Below are 15,185 nucleotides of genomic sequence, written 5' to 3' on the forward strand. Positions count from 1 at the left end.
TTTGAAGGAAGCAATTTGAGCATTACCAGGCACAGATGCAGTTTTAATAAAACTGCTCTGCCGAGCATGACATTTTTTTTATTTCTTTTTGAGGAAATGAAGTGACATGTCCATGTGTTCATGATGTAAAGTCTCCAGATGGCATCTTAACTTGTGCAGCTTCAAATTGTTGTTGGCGGCTCATATATTAAGATGTGCAACATACTGTGGTGTCACGTTTGTACTAACCATAGTACTGGTAAAGTTGTGGGAGAAATGCAGTATGCCTTATTGTGTTTTCTTATCTTTTTATGTAGCTATAACACTTGGGGCAGTTGGGCCAAGTTCATCCTCTGCTTTACGTTTTGTGGACACAAATTTCTCCATGCTGTTAGGAGAGGGATGGAGTGGAGCCAGCTGTACATGGTTTAGGATACTTAATCGTTGGATTGTGTTTGCTGATGGACTTGATTTGGGACAAGGGCAAAAGCTCACATTGCTAGCATGTAAGACCTACCGCTGAATTCCAGTGCAGAAGACGGTGACTTGTATGGAGATGAATAAATAAAGAGTATTAGGACTAGTGAATTGAATATATAAGTAAACATTTAATCCTGCCTGCATCTGATCCTACCCTTTCCATGCTCCACAGTAGTGTTAACCCCCCACACCTGTATCACTTTGTTGCCAGTTTGTGAATCTCTGTGGTCGAGTAATATTTTGCTTGGTTAAGTAAAATGCAAGCAAGATGCATTTGAAATGCTATTCCACCAAAGTGATTTTTTGTATGTGTATTAAAGCTTCATTCAACTACAGAAATTTGCATAAACAACTCTATTAAGGACATATAAGCATTCAATTCATTTTTAACATCTGAATTTGTCCAAGTAATTATTGTATTTGTATAGTCACATTGTTTGTTTTGTGTGGAATTAAATCCAGTAAGCTTACCTCCATCTTACTAAATTGACCAAATTTAATGAGCAACACATAAATAATTACAAGAGAGAAATTAATAGTGGGAGAACAGAAAATATCAAAAGAGCAAATATTCAAAAATAAATTGCCTCTTTGAGCTTACTCTACATGTGCTTTCAGATGATCTCTACAAAGTACTGTGCAAGAACCAAATAACTATTTTCATCTACCACTGCTCCCTGGGCTCAGAGGTCCAAACATCCCCAACAACTTCTAAACTCATAATGCAGAGATGCCTGCCCTATAGTGTCCTGGAGGAATATTGTATGTTTCTCCCCATGCTGCAGGTCTTGTTTTTTTTAGCTATTGAGCAGACACCCAGGTCTGCTGCATTATAGGGTATCCACTTTCACTACCAGACATAATGCCTCTATCAGCCGTTTATCTACTGTGCCACTTGGAAGGGCTCTTCTGTCACCAGTGTACGTTGCTGTTATTACTGAAGAATTTGTCCCGGTGCACTTCTTTTCTGGCACCACCTGTGACACTACCTGTAATGGTTTTATCATTATTATTTTTTTCATTTTTATTGAATTTCAAATATTCATTTTTCTAACTTTATTAGATGTACATTTACTACATTTTCCTAAATACAAAGAGGACTGTTTGACTTATGTTAGGTAGATTGCCCAGAGGGGACTGGGCGGTCTTGTGGTCTGGAACCCCTACAGATTTTATTTTTTCTCCAGCTTTTGGAGTTTTTTTTTGTTTTTTCTGTCCACCCTGGCCATCGGACCTTACTTATTCTATGTTAATTAATGTTGACTTATGTTTATTTTTTATTGTGTCTTCTATTTTTCTATTCATTTTGTAAAGCACTTTGAGCTACATTTTTTGTATGAATATGTGCTATATAAAGAAATGTTGATTGATTGATTGATTGATTAAAGAACAATTACTTACTGTCTCTGCACTACTTTATGAGATGACTTTGGAAATTTTCCAGTTTTTGTTTAATGTCCTGAGGCATTATATAAGTGGCAAATGTATTAGGAACCAATCTGAAACACTCTATTGTTTCATGACTCTTTAAATCCTTTCCTGACCATCTTTAAATTTTTCATTAATATTTTGTATTTTTTGGCATCATCTTGAATAATCCCAGATGCTTCTTATTACATTTAAGTCTGCTGATCAAAGATAAATATTTTCAGGTTTCATGTTATTTAGCAAGGGTGCCTACAAGGCATATCACCAGCAGTAACTGTTGCATCTTCTTTATTGGGTGAACGTCACAAAAAATATCATTGTCCTTTCTTTTGTAAAAGTGGATTTTTTAAATAAGTTCAACTTTATAGCTTTTTAACTGCACCATAAATTCTGCCCTCTTCTTTTACAATTGTGCTGTTGCCCAGAATTGGCAAGTGTTTGTTTGATTCATGAATATAAAGCAACGTAACATTTTCTGAATTTTAATGTGGAAAATGAATAATGTATACTTTGTTAAAGTTCATCCATACATACATTTACTGAATTTCCTTTCTGTATTACAGGGTAAATGGCAGCCTACACCGGCAGCCCTGGGGACAAGTCTGGGAAAACTCTTGGTAGGACACTAATTCATCATAAGGTATATTCATTCACATATATTGTCTTACTAATATTTGGATAATTTAGAGAAGCTACATAACTAAACGTTAAAGTCTATGGTATGTGGGTGGATACCAAACTAAACAGAAAATCTCAATTTAAATGCTGGGAAACATGCAAACAAGCTGAAGAATCTTAGTCCCTAAGTCTATGAGACAAACTTGTGTCTCCACAATAAAATCAAAGATGGCACAATGTCATGGTAGACAGCACAGCTTCAGAGTACTTGGCTTAAATCACAGTTCAGCCACTTTCATCTGTGTAGAAATCTTTCATGTATTCTAGCTTTTCCTCACCCATTTCAAATGTATGCAAGTTAAGTAAACTGGTGACTCTAATTTGCCCCTTTATGTCAGATCCCAGAATTAATGGTTGTTATAATTAAAAATAAATGTTATGGCTCACATACTATATATGATTTATTTATCTATTTTATGATTGGCTTATTATAATTAAGAGGAGCTGGAGTGTGGTGCAGTGCAGGGCTCCACATGGACACTACAATTAAAAAACATTATATGTATGACAGAGACCAAATCTTGATATTGTGTCAGTAATCGCAGTGCATACCCAGGCACACACAAATACACACTCAGTCAAGGTTAGAGAGCCAAAGTAGACTCCTGGACAGCTAATTTTATTTAGGACTTGATATACAGTAATCTGATGTGATTCTGATAAGTGAAGAATAATTACATGTGAGCATGACTTGGAATGTGATTGGTTAAATCTGAATACCATTATAATGGGTGGTGATGTGTTTTTGCACTTACACAAAAGCAAACCAATGCATTAATAAGGATGCAGCAAGTATCAAACTTCTGTTATTTTACTTACTGAAGATATACAGTATACACCAATTCCAGGAAAAAAATGAGCATTAATACCCAGGTGTACCATAAATTGTCCATATATTTAGTATTAAATTCTCATATTTCCTCCCGCCCAGCCTTGATGTGTAACAGCATTTTTTTTAAATTAGCAAACAAATATATGGCAAAAATAAACTTAAAAGTATCTATACAAAACATTTATATATTGGGAAATCCCATTTACCAAAGCAAACAGAACTTTTAAGTACTTGTATGTTAACATTGACTACAAGTTCAACCTTTCAAGATGTTTACGCAGCCTCTCAGAATAGTGCCTTTCTTGTGTTGGTGAAGCAGGCATTTGAGATTAGGTTGATTTAGCAGATTCTTGAGGCTGAGTTTCATCAGCAACAGCGAATACATCAGGTGTAATAAAAGTAATTTCATTTGAATGCTAAGGAACGATCATCTCCTCAGCAGTGTCTTATGCTGTGAAATCCTGGTCCTGTGAATCTAGCAGCTGCTGAATATGTCTACACCAGACTGTATCATGCCCAACCTGTGCCAGTCCATGACACAATATTACAAGGTTACTATTTCTGATTTGAGTGTCGGTTGTCTCTGGCAAGTACATTTTGTCCAACTTCAAATATTCTAAGCTTAGTTTTTGTTTTGGAAGCACTGCTTTTTTTGCACATGTTTATGCAAATCAGGCTTTAGCAGATCCAAACACAACCTCAAACTTCTTCCCAAGAAAAGCATTGTTGGTGTCTTACCTGTGGTTGAGTGAGCAGTGTTTCGATTGGCTAGAAGGAAGTTTTCAATTTTCTCATGTGCAGACCCTTTTTCCTTTTCCATCGCTTTCATAGATAGTTTGAAAGACTGAATAAAACATTCAATGAGACCATTTGTTGAAGGATTGTAAGGAACAGAGGTGATGTGCTTAATGCCATACTTTTTGACAAATGCCTGGAACTCGGCTGATGTAAACCGAGTTCCAATGTTACTGACTAATTGATCTGGAAGACCTGTACATGCAAGTATAGTGTGGAGCAGGGGTGCCCAATGCGTCGATCGCCGGTAAATCGGAAAGGGAGTGCAGGTAGATCATGTTGCATTCAAATAATTTTTTTAAAATGTTAGTCAATCATATATCCTCCCTATGGAATTTGCCACTTGATTGACATACAGGGCGGCCAGTCTGAGATCTGTTTTCTTTTAACACACTGGTCATCCCGCATGCACAATCAAACGCGCGAGCTACTGCAAAACTCCGGCTATCTAAGTGATCTACTTAGCCTTCCCATTTATATCGACTAAAGAAGAGATTTAAAAAAAAAAATTGTTGTTTATGGGCTGGATGTGGAATTGGAAGAGGGTTTTTTTCTCTCACAATGTCACAATCGAAGCGCGTTTGTCTGATCTGTCAGTCTATCATTGCTATTCCAAAGAAGGAACATGTGGAAAGGAACTTTCGAACTGTTCATAAAAACTAAAAAAACTGACTTCCTTCCAAAAAGTGATCTGAGAAAGAGAAAGAAGAGGGAGCTAAAATTGCAGTTAATCAGACAGCCGTCATTTTTCACTCGGCTGAATTCAAAAGCAAAGGCAGACACACCGAAGCATTGTTCCAGGTCAGTCACTCAATCATTAAGAAGTCCTTCCAAGATGGAGAGATGATAAAAGATGCCTTTGTTGAGGCAGATGGCTAGGGAGAAATTCCTGCTGAGATTTCAAGCCCCCTGGCTGGAGAAAAAGGAGTTTCTCTTTATCATTAAGCATGCAGAATACAAGCAACTTAATAACGATCAATGGCCGCTAGACTTGGCATTTTTTTCCGATCTGACCAACATGTTGAATGAGCTTAATTACAGCTGTAAGGAAAAGAGAAAACCATGGCAAATATTATTAGCTCAGTTAATGCTTTCAAACGAAAAATGCTACATCTGTCCTCAAAACTGCAGCGCCTTGATTTGGGGAACATCCAAAACCTCGCATCAGAGCTGGAGACGCAATGGAAGGTGTGTGCGCAACCTTACAGCATACGCTACAGAGCAGATTGAAAATTGTGTATGTATATATATATTATTTTTAATGTAGGTAGGTCATTTTGACCTGGTCATTTTAAAAGTAGCACGCAAGCCGAAAAAATGTGTAGTATATCTACTTGTTTAGATAATGTTGCTTTTTCACTGTAAAAATTTGTTACAATTTAGAGTGTGCATCAACTACAAAAAGAAACATTCCATCATGGAAAGATCCTGCATAGTCAGTGTGAAGTCATTGGCAGACCTTGGCTATTCCCAGGTATGAAGAGGAGCGTTTTGGAGCTGTGGCTGAGTCTGTTGGCATCCTGTGCACGACTTGGCCAGATTCTCTATTTTAAGGTTGATTCCAGGCTACCATATGTAGCTCCGGGCTAAGCATTTCATCTTTACAACACCTAAATGACCTTCATGAAATTCCTCAAGTATTTTTGGAGAACGTTTTGGAAACACAATCACTCTTGTTCCCCACATAATGCATCCTTAACAAAATGAAAACTATTTATGTCTATTTGTGTACTCCAGGAGATCAGCATCAATTCTAGTAGGCCAACCTTTTATTATCAAGTCAAATAATTTGGCCATAGTGAGATCTCGACTTCTCTGTTTTTGAATTTGATCTCTTGTAATTGGTAAGGGCTCGAGTTGTGCTAGGTGGAAAATTTCAACTGGATTGGAAAGGTTTTTAGTTCCATTAAACTCACTTGATAGGTGAGAGAGTCTATCTTCATTTACGTGTTGTTTAGTACCTCTGAATTCAGATTTGGTAGTCATGGCCACCTAAAAATAAAGCCCATCTTTATAAGTGTGCTGCAGCCAATTCTGGAACAGACTTCTGAGGATTGAAAATAGTACCAAAGGACTGATGATCAGTGACTAATGTTAAATGTTTGCCATGTAGATGTTGATTAAATTTCTTCACCAATCACACTAGGCTTAGGCCTATCCTGTCTATCTGTGCATAATTCTTTTCAGCAGGACTTAGGGACCTTGATGCAAAAGCAATTGGTCATTCCATGCCATCAAGCATCTTGTGAGACAGAACAGCACCACTGCCATATGGTGATGCATCACAAGCCAGGCGGAATGGCAACTTTGAATTAAAATGTGGCAGCACATTATCAGATGTAGTCAGCTGCTTGGCAGTTGTAAATGCTTGTGCACTATTTTGCGACACTTCCATTTACTTCCCTACTGCAGCAAACAGTTTAGTGGATGTAACAATGTTGAAAGGTTTGGCTAAATTCTGTGCTAGTAATTTACAAGGCCTAGGAAAGAAAGTAACTGGGTCACACTATCAGGTTGAGTTGCCTTCAGGATTGCATCAGTCTTGTCCAGGGATTTATGTAGGCCATTCTTATCAATAATATGTCCATAGTACTCTAGGGAGTCTTTATAAAGAACTGGCATTTATTTTTTATTGGCTCTCAGTTTAAATTCTGCCAGTCTAGTAAGGACTGCTTCAAGGTTTGCCCGATGTGCACTATTATCACTATCAGTCACAATTATGTCATCTAAGTGACACAGTGCCAGGAATGTCCTGGAGCACCTGATCCATTGCTCTCCGTCACATGGCAGGAACAGACTAAACTCTAAAAACCAGTCTGTTATAATGGAAGAGTCCTTTGTGAGTATTAATTGTGAGGTACTTTTTAGACTCATTTAATTCCATCTGTAAATTTGTTTGGACCAAATCTATCTTTAAAAGTACTCACCACCAGCAAGTGAGGCAAAGATATCCTCTATGCATGGTAAAGGATATTGATCAACATGCAGTGCAGAGTTTATTCTGATTTTAAAGTCACCACAGATGCATACAGCACCATTTTTTTGATCACTAGCATGATGGGTGTTGCTCACTCAATCCAATTGACCATAGAGAGGACATAGTGAGCCAATGGTGAATTCAGCTTTTCTTCTGTAGGACATGTGTTCTGTCCTGAGGTGACCTGATTTATTTTTATTTTTTTATAGACTGCCGGTTAAGCTGGATACATTTTTTCCATTCACGTCCAGATAATGGAATTCCTCCTCTTGGTAGCACATATAAACTGATCAGATGTCTCGGTCTTTCATATGCAATTGTCACCTTAAGCTTAAGTTTACCAATCGGTACACTCTTTTCACTTGTGTATGTTTTCAGTATTAGTTGCATTTCAGTTTCACATTTGGGAATCTTTTTCTGAAAAAATTCACAGGGCTGATCCATTGTCTAACTCCAGTTTTAATGTCACTCCTTCAACTTTGTGTGTCACCCATGTTATTTTGCAGTTAATGTGTTTAATACAATGGCAACACTAGACAACACAAATGTTCATTTTCAGAGTCCCTGGACTTGGTTTTGTCGATATCGTGGACCTTTTTACCATTATATGCAACTTTCCTTTATTTTCTTTCATTCTGCTCATTTTCTGGATGTGCCTTTTTTATTACACTGCCTGCAATCTTTATATTTAAACCAACATTCAGTCAGAATTTGCAATTATTTTTCCAAATCTAAAACAAGACTGCATTTTCTCAGCATGCTTTGCTACAGTCTTATTGACGCTGCACTGTGAAGTCACCTTTCACTGAAGTTAACGGACGTCTTTTGCTGCCATTTCCATAGAAATAGCTATTTCCAATGTGCAATGCAACATTAATTCTCTTTCTGTGAGGAGTCATTTCTGTATATTCTTGTTGTGCAGCCCACATGTGAGTCGATCTCTTAGCACGTCGGACAAGCCCTCGCCAAACTGGCCGTTCTCTTAAAGCCACTTTAGCTCAGCAATATAGTCCCCAATTGTCTAATTTTTCTGTGATTCCATTTATGAATTTATGAAAATGAAACCGCTTGGCAATAATCATCAGCTTTGGTTTTAAATGTGCTTGCAATACATCCACAATATGTTTAAATGATTTTTCTGTGGGTTTTATTGATGCCACCAAACTGTGCAAAATAAGTTTTCGGATCCATTGCACTTTAAAGCACAGCTATCTTTCTCTCATTTCCAATATTGTTTGTGAGGAAATACTGTTCAAGTCTCTCCGTATAAGTAGCCTGTTCCTCCTCCTCAGTGCTGTCAAAAGCAGCCATTTGTACTACGCATTCATACATTTTGTTTCTAATTCTGAAAACGTTCTTTACTCCTTTGTCTGTTTTAGCTGTGTCTCTTCTTGCAGGTCCATGGTGCTCTCTTCAAGATGCCACATGGAGCATTGAAAACATAGATAATTCACTCAATTTAAAGTGGACAAGCTCAATTTGTTTTGAACATTTGGCATGCATCGGGTTTTTTTCTTTTTCTCGTCTCCAATTCTGTTGTGTTTTTACACTTACACAACAGAAAACCAATGCATTAATAAAGATGCAGCAATTATCAAACTTACTTTATTTTATTTACTAAAGATACATATAAGTTCCAGCAAAAAACATGCCCAGGTGTAGGCACATCACATATTTTATGCAACTGTTTTTTAAATAAAAATATATTTAATTATATATTACATTCTCACATATACATGACAGGTGTGTACAATGGTTCTGAAAATAATAGAGAAAATCAAATTGGAAACTACAACAAACAAATGAAAACCTATAAAACAAACAAAACTAAATAAGTTGAACATGAAAGTATAAGTATAAATACCCAAACAAATAAGATCTTACAAAAAATTGATTACAAAACACAAATAACTCAAAGCATACAAAATGACTTAAAATATACAGAAACAAATCAATACCCCAAACGTAACACATGGAAATTTAACAAAAACAAAGCAAACATAAATCACAATACGAAATAAAAAAAAAAACAAAATTAAATATCCTAAAATATAGAACTATATGAACACAATGAAAAGGATAAAAATAAAAAGGGATAACACAAACTCCAAAACAACAAAAATAAAAATATTAAAAGAAGACATGGGGTAAATACTTTTTTACTTACTACACTTACTACACGTTTATAGCATATTTTATGGTACTTATGTTTTCCCTTCATATTCTAAAGTCATGGAGGTTGTTGCCAGTGTTGTTGCCGTGGCTCAAGTTAACGTATTGTTTATTTAATCTTTTTTTTAATTAATTTTTTTAAATAATATGTTACTAATTCTGTTTTTGGGTCTGTTTAATCTTTGTTTATATATATAATATTATGATTTTTACCGATACAGTGTTTAGTCATTTTTTTTATGCTTTATGTCAAATATATACTTACTGTTTTTTGCTAGCTGCTCTGCTGCAGGTATATGGAGCCTCAAGATGTGGGGTCACCTAATTAGACAGCTGGGTACTGGCCCACAGTATTTAAGCCACAGCTGAGGAAGGCTCAGCAACTTCGGCATCATGACTACGATTTTGTTTCCCGTTTTTTTTTTTTTTTTTAATTTTGTGCTTTTTGGTTTTGGATTTTGTTCCCCTACATTCTGTTTGAAGTACTGTTTCTTGTTATTGCTTGTTGAATTTGTTTTCTTTTTGAAATTCTTATGACAAAATCTTTTTGAATTTGATTTGTTTTGTTTGAGCCAGTGGTTTTCATGATATTTCCTCTTACCTATTTTTGTGGTGTAATGAGAAATCTGGCTGCCTTTCACAGATGCTACAATTAAATCAGATCCCAGCAGAGGTGTTTCTTTGTGGATTTTCAGGGTTTTCATGTTGTTAGTGGTTTACTCCACAATTCTAAGACACGCGGTTCCTTTCTCTACAGTGTTTCTTTTAGTTACTCAGGGAACGTTTTGCATAGCCTTCCATGTACAAGCTACTTTTTGTTTGCGTGCCTATCAATCTTTATGCAATCTTTTTTTTTATATATATATTTTTAAATTTCCACTTGATTTTTTTATTTAATTTTTTGTATTTTATATTTATTTTCATGTTTTTGTTTAGTTTTTTTGTTTTCATGTCAGTTTTACTCATGTGTTTCTGCTTCTTTTTGTGCTTTTTCATTCTTTGGGTTTCCCAGTTTATTTTTATACTTCCTGATATATATATATATATATATATATATCTATTCAGTTTTTTTTACATTTTTTACTTTATTTCTGCATATTTTGACATGTGTTTTGGCTGTTTCACTACAGGACCCCCATAAAACAATCCATTTTGCTTGATATTTGACTAGAATAACAAAATGTGTGATTTCAATAAGGGTGTATGTAAGATTGCTATCCCCTGCCCATTTACAGTATATAAGCTTGAATGAGCCAATGAGACAGTTGAGATTTTCCTTGGGCTACCGGCTGCCATTGGACTTTCACTGAATGATATACTGCAAAACGAATTAAAAATAGCAATTTCAAAAACACAGTATATGTTTAATTTATCCATCCATCCATTTTCCAACCCACTGAATCCGAACACAGGGTCACGGTGGTCTGCTGTAGCCAATCCCAGCCAACACAGGGCACACAAGGCACACAAGGCAGGAACCAATCCCGGGCAAGGTGCCACCCCACCACAGGACACACACAAACACACCCACACACCAAGCACACACTAGGGACAATTTAGAATCGCCAATCCACCTAACCTGCATGTCTTTGGACTGTGGGAGGAAGCCGGAGTACCCGGAGGAAACCCACGCAGACACGGGGAGAACATGCAAACTCCACGCAGGGAGGACCCGGGAAGCCCCTGTGCCACCGTGCCACCCATGTTTAATTTATTAAAAATAAAAATGTGTATATAATAAAAATATATTTACTTTTAATGATAAAAAGCCTGTGCCTAGTTGGACTACTTTGTTTCCATCCAGCTTAAAGCTTCAGATGACTGAGAGAGAAACCTGAATCAGAGCAAGGAATGGGTGGTGCAGAAAACAACTGATCAAACAATTGTAAATCTGTAGTTAGATGCATCAAAATGTGCAAGAGTAACCAACTTTTTTGCCCCCAACACTTTCATCTGCTTATGCAGCAGATGCCAGAGCTAAATGTGGGCTTTAAGGATTCATAAAATAACTCAGAGCAATATAACAATGAAAAAGAAAGTTCTGTACTTTTTGTATTTTGTTTATTTTCAGAGTTAGCTTTTTTTTTTACCACCATCCATGATGAGCATAATAAGCGTTTGTGGTGACTGTTGGCAGTAAATGCAGCTCAAGTTCTATATGTTTTCTGACGGGAATGGCATTGACAGTAATCAATATTCTCCCTTGGCATTCTTAAATTGTAAGGCCACTGTTTTGCCAGCAAACCTTTGCCTTCTTGTTGTTACCAGCACTGGATTCTGTCTTCTGCGAGAGTTTGTGGTGAGAGGGTTTTCTCTTGTGAGAGGGATTCTATGCAGAGATACAGAAAAGATAAATGTTTTCAAAGCAACAGCTGTGATCTTTCCTTTTCTCTTTCTTGTCATTATGAGTTGACAAATTTGCGGATGTCCTGCACTTAAAACAATTTTAAGTAGTGCAGTGGCAAGCATGCTGTTTTCATAACCTTGGTGCCCAATAAGTTGTATTTGTGTGACAAATTAGATTTTGTTTATTTTTAAGAACACAGCAGACCATGGTCTCTTTTTGTAGTACATTTTGTACTATATTAAATATGACCGGTGTCTAATACAGAATTTCTTGGAAAGGTCGTCTCCAAGTTATCTGTGCAAACTTTATTTTTGTATGTTATGGCACACACAGATATCCTAGTGTATAGGAAGTATTTTGAATGAGTTGCCAAGATTCCATAAATTGTATGTGTCTCAATTTGATGCTAACGGTGTGTGACAGTTTTCAGTTATTCTTTGCATTGTAATCAGTAAATATTAGAGAATAATCTTTGCATTTGTTGGAATTAATATCTTGAAGCCAGTTATACAACAATCAGCTAGAACATTAAAACCACCCAATATTGAAAAGGGTCCCCAAGTGCCACCAAAATATCTCTGACATGTACTCTGACAAGACCTCTGAAGGTGTCCTGTGGTATCTGGGACCATGATTTTATATCAGCAGATCATTTAAGGTCCTGTAAGCTGCAAGGTGGGGGCTCCATGGATCAGACTTTTCTAGCACATCCCACAGATGCTCAATCAGATTTATTTCTGGGGAATTTGGAGACCAGTTCAACACCTCAACCCCTTTATCATCACCTCAAACTATTCGTGAACAATTTTTTCATTGTGGTTAGGGAGTATTATCCTCTAGAAAGAGGGCAGTACTATTAGGGAATACCAGTGCCAATTAAGGGTTATACTCAGTCTATAGCAATCTTTAGGTAGGCGCTATGTGTCAAAGTAACATCCACATGAGTGCCAGGACTGAAGGTTTCCCAGCAGGACAATGCCTTCACCAGCTTGCCATCTTCCCATACTGCATCCTGCTGCTATCTTATCCCCTGATAAATAGCACACACACATCCAGCCAACAACATGATTTAAAAGAAAATGTGATTCATCAGACCAGGCCACCTTCCTTCATTGCTTCATGGTCCAATTCTGATGCTCACTTTCAAATTGTAGGTGGTTTTGGCAGTGGACACGGGTCAGCATGGCTACTCTGACCAAGTTGCAATTCACTGTTTGTTCTGACAACTTTTTCAAATGACCAGCATTACTTTTTCAGCAAGTTGTGCCACAGTAGCTCCTCTGTGGGATCAGAGGAGATGGGCCAGCCTTTGCTCCTCACATGCTTCAGTGAGCCTTGAGCACCCATGACCTTGTCAACAGTTCACCAGTTGTCCTTCTTTGGACCATTTTTGGTAGATACTAACCACTGCATACCAGAAACACCCCGCAAGATTTGCCATTTTCGATGATGGATTTTCGTGATTGCTTTGACTCAGTCGACTAGTCATCAAGATTTGGCCCTTGTCAGGAAACTCCGATCCTTATGCTTGCTCATCAATCCTTGCCCAAACACATCATCTTCAATAACTGACTGTTCAGTTGGTGCTTAATATATCCCTCTTTTTGACAGGTGCAATTGTACAGTCAGTGGTTTTATTGTTGTGGATGATCATTGTTTTTAATGGTAAACTTTATGTTGCACTTCACAAAACGTTAAAGCTTACATCTATAAAATCATATCACAAAGTGAGTTAGCGATTGATGGAAAATATATACTTACCTACATATATCAGGCCAGGCTCCAGGGGGCCAATTAGCCAGACTAAGTCCCCCCTTCATCACAGTCAGGCCTGACCAGCACGCCTCAGTGAGTACTTTATTAAAGGAAACTATTGTCATATAACTCTCGTTTGATTTTTATTTTTTTTTACGAAATAATAAAACAAAAAGATTTAAGTGTGAAATTTTTAATTATATACACATCTAGTGTCTTATTTCTGCTGTATAATACATTGTCAGATATACATGAGTGGTGCTAGAGAAAAGTTGCAATGGTAAAAGGTCAGCTATAACAAATGTATAATTATCAAGCCATTAATAATGTGTAAAAACAAAGGACATGATTTGTGGAGTTTTAACACAAGTTTTAATCTAAGCCTGTTTAAGAGATACTCATACATGGAAATAAATATGTAGCTTTGCAATCCTGTTGCCATATTGATAATTTAAATTTTTTTGCCATGTCTATTCTATGCCAGAAGGAGGATTGTTTTAATTTATTGCCATTGTTTGATTATTATGTATGTTTTCAATATTTTTGACTACTCCTCCCAAAATTTATGGCGGTTGGTGCCCATGGACATTGTGTTGTATTGTAATAACTCAGTAGAACATGCTGCTCGGGTCTGGACTCGGGAGCACTGCAAGAATATATTCACTATTTATGTCATTTTGTAAATTTAGATAATTTCTGGAATCTGATTAATGTGTTAGTCACAGTGTCTGTTACTAGTCTATTAAGTTTACAACACACATATTTAGTTTAAAGGGTAGGTTCCTATGCTCAGCTTGAAAATATTAAGCAAATGTTCATGACTTGTATTAAAATAGTTGAACAATTAGCATCTACCGCTGACAACAAAGCAACGCTACAAATTCCAAATGCAAAGTGCTTGGAGAAGAGACTAGGTACACTGGAAGATAGATACAGAAGTAATAATATCAGGGTCGAAGATCTCCCCGAAAACATTGAAAGTCCAAACCCACTGAAATTCATAGATGAACTATTCTGTAAAAAAAAGTTGGAGAGGACTTTAAATCAGACACAGAGATATCAGCAGCTTACCGAATACATGGATCAAATGCCTCAAAACACAGAAGCTTTATTGTACGTTTTGACAAATTACAATCTACATTAAATTTAATGTCACTTCTCAGCCTGAAACGAGATTATATTTGAAAATTACCATATTTGTATTTTCCCTGATTTCTCACCATCAACAGCTGCTAAACGTGCCGCATTTTACAGAATTAAAACAACACTTACGGAAAGCTGAAATCAAATACAGCAGGGTTGCCCAATACGTCAATCGCGATCGACCAGTAGATTGGAAAGGTAGTGCAGGTAGATTGCATTGCATTCAAAAACATTTTTTTTTAAATGTTAGTCTATCATATATCCTCCCTATGGCATTTGCCACTTGATTGACATACAGGGCAGCCAGTCTGAGATCTCTTTTCTTCATTGCTGGTGTCTGACCTGTGGTTGAGTGAGCAGTGTTTCGATTGGCTAGAAGGAAGTTTACAATTTTCTCATGTGCAGACCCTTTTTCCTTTTCCATCGCTTTCATAGATAGTTTGAAAGACTGAATAAAACTTTCAATGAGACCATTTGTTAAAGGATTGTAAGGAACAGAGGTGATGTGCTTAATGCCATACTTTTTGACAAATGCCTGGAACTCGGCTGATGTAAACCGAGTTCCAGTGTTACTGACTGTACATGCAAGTATAGTGTGG

At 36.8% G+C, this 15,185-nt stretch overlaps 1 long non-coding RNA gene across 4 annotated transcripts in view; it reads left to right on the forward strand.

Moving 5' to 3' along the window:
* Positions 1-15,185, forward strand: part of LOC120523332 — a 317,633-nt gene that overhangs the window by 187,892 nt on the left and 114,556 nt on the right. For all 4 annotated transcript variants that reach the window (XR_005632592.1, XR_005632590.1, XR_005632591.1 and 1 more), the window contains one exon: positions 2,451-2,527. This is a non-coding gene — a long non-coding RNA (uncharacterized LOC120523332). The remainder of the gene's footprint in view (positions 1-2,450; positions 2,528-15,185) is intronic.

Source organism: Polypterus senegalus, chromosome 2, assembly GCF_016835505.1.
Source record: "Polypterus senegalus isolate Bchr_013 chromosome 2, ASM1683550v1, whole genome shotgun sequence".
Taxonomy (NCBI): Eukaryota; Metazoa; Chordata; class Cladistia; order Polypteriformes; family Polypteridae; genus Polypterus; species Polypterus senegalus.